A 2778-nucleotide genomic window follows, 5' to 3' on the forward strand; every position below is an offset into this window, starting at 1 on the left:
ATTTTTGCTTTTATTTCCTTTGCTTTAGGAGACAAATCCCCAAAAAAATATTGCTGTAATTTATGTCAGGGAGCATTCTGTCTATGTTTTTCCCAAGGAGAATTGAAGTATCCAGTCTTATATTTAGTCTTTAATTCATTTTAAGTTTACTTTTGCATATGATGTTATGGGATATTCCAGTTTCATTCTTTTGCATGCAGCTGTCCAGTTTTCCCAGCACCACTTATTGAAGAGACTGTCTTTTCTCCATTTTAAATCACAATTGTGTAATCATTATCACTACCTAATTACCACATAGCATTCACATTGTTCCCAGAAGAAACATCATACACATTAACAGTCACCCTATACTTTCATTCATTCTGACATACACTTATGAAAAGTTCTTGAGTACAAAACTAGAGAGGGAGTAAGAAGCAGATATGATTTGGACAAATAGAAGCATATGTTAAATGTTATCAGAAAATCAGACATAATGATAAAAGTTTAAAGTATCACAAGCCAATTCTAACTTATTGCTATTGCTGTTGTTGAGTTGCTAAATTGTGTCCAACTCTTTGTAACCCTATGGACTGTAGCACACCAGGCTTCCATTCCTCCACCATCTCCCAGAGTTTTCTTATTGGGTCGGTGATGCCAACTTACTATCTCATCCTCTGCTGCCCCCTTCTCCTCTTGCCTTCAGTCTTTCCCAGCATTAGGGTCTTTTCCAGCGAGTCAGCACTTTTCATCAGATGGCCAAAGTACTGGAGCTTCAGCATCAGTCCTCAGTTCTTCCAATGAATATTCAGGGTTGATTTCCCTCAGGATTCACTGGTTTGATCACTTTGTTGTCCAAGGAACTCTCAAGAGGCTTCTCCAGCACCACAATTCAAAAGCATCAATTCTTCAGCACTCAGCCTTCTTGATGGTCCAGCTCTCACATCCATACATGACTACTGGAAAAGCCATGTCTTTGAATACATAGACCTTTGTTGACGAAGTGTTGTCTATGCTTTTTAATACACTATCTATGTTTGTCATAGCTTTCCTTTCAAGGAGCAAGTGTCTTTCAATTTCACGGCTGCAGTCACTGTCAGCAGTGATTTTCTAACTTATTAGTAGAGAAGACTTAATGGAAATGAATTATATTTGAATAGGATGCTGAAATGCTGGTAGAATTTCTCTAGATTGAGATAAAGATTTGTTAAAGTAATAAGTATATGGAATATACCATCAGACAGTTCCAAGTTCAAATTTCAGTTCTAACATTTACTACTCGTGGCAGTTTTAAAAATGTATCTATGTTCTCAAGATCTGAAAGTACTGTTTTGTAGAAATATAAATATAACTACCTAAAAGTGTTGTAAAGGTTGTATGAAAAGTTTCATGCTTCTTGGCACATACACCTGTACCTATAATGGTAATTAATAGCTATTGTTAATGTTGATATTATTGGGTGAAAAGCAACCAAAACTGCTCTTCATCAAAAAAGAGTGAAAGCACCACCATCTACCGTTCTGAGTCATGACTTCGTTTCTCTAGCTCTGTAAATTACAGTTTGGTAAATGTTTAACAGTTGTGTCTGGATGTCGGGTTAGGGAGAAAACCTTGATATATAGCATTGGTGATCTTGTGATGTAAATACTCCTACCATAGCCTATTTCCAGCTACTGTTTAAAAACTGACTCAGATATTCCTTGTAATTTAAAATATTGGCTCTGTGAAGCCAAGAGGCTGTGAACAGCTCCAGCATATCACTGCTCATAGTGCACAAAACACTAATAGTCTCACTGTTAATTAATTGAAAAATTAACCTTTTAAAATTTTGTGTGATGCCAAGGCTATGCCCCAACCAGTAATGCTGAAGAAGCTGAAGTTGAATGGTTCTATGAAGACCTACAAGACCTTTTAGGACTAACACACAAAAAAGATGTCCATTTTTTTTATAGGGGACAGAAATGCAAAAGTAGGAAGTCAAGAAACACGTGGAGTAACAGGTAAATTTGGCCTTGGGGTACAGAATGAAGCAAGGCAAAGACTAAAAGAGTTTTGCCAAGAGAACGCACTAGTCATAGCAAACACCCTCTTCTAATAACACGAGAGAAGACTCTACACATGGACCTCACCAGATAGTCAACACTGAAATCAGATTGATTATATTCTTTGCAGCCAAAGATGGAGAAGCTCTATAGAGTCAGCAAAAACAAGACCAGGAAATAACTGTGGCTCAAATCATGAACTCCTTATTGCCAAATTCAGACTTAAATTGAAGAAAGTGGGGGGAAAATCTAGGCCATTCAGGCATGACCTAAATCAAATCCCTTATGATTATACAGTGGAAGTGAGAAATAGATTTAAGGGATTAGATCTGATAGACAGAGTGCCTGATGCACTATGGCTGGAGGTTAATGACATTGTTCAGGAGACAGGGATCAAAATCATCCCCAAGAAAAATAGATACAAAAAAGCAAAATGACTCTCTGAGGAGGCCTTACAAGCGAAAAGCAAAGGAGTAAAGGAAAGATATAAGCATCTAAATGCAGAGTTCCAAAGAATAGCAAGGAGAGATAAGAAAGCCTTCCTCAGCGATCAATGCAAAGAATTAGAGGAAAACAACAGAATGGGAAAGACTAGAGATCTCTTCAAGAAAGTTAGAGATACCAAGGGAATATTTCATGCAAAGATAGGCTCTATAAAGGACAGGAATGGACCTAACAGAAGCAGAAGATATTAAGCAGAGGTGGCAAGAATACATAGAAGATCTGTAAAAAAAGAGCTTCAGGACCTAGATAAACA

This window comes from Moschus berezovskii, chromosome X (genome assembly GCF_049115385.1).
Source record: "Moschus berezovskii isolate FMDL1 chromosome X, NW_MosBer_1.0, whole genome shotgun sequence".
Classification (NCBI taxonomy): Eukaryota; Metazoa; Chordata; class Mammalia; order Artiodactyla; family Moschidae; genus Moschus; species Moschus berezovskii.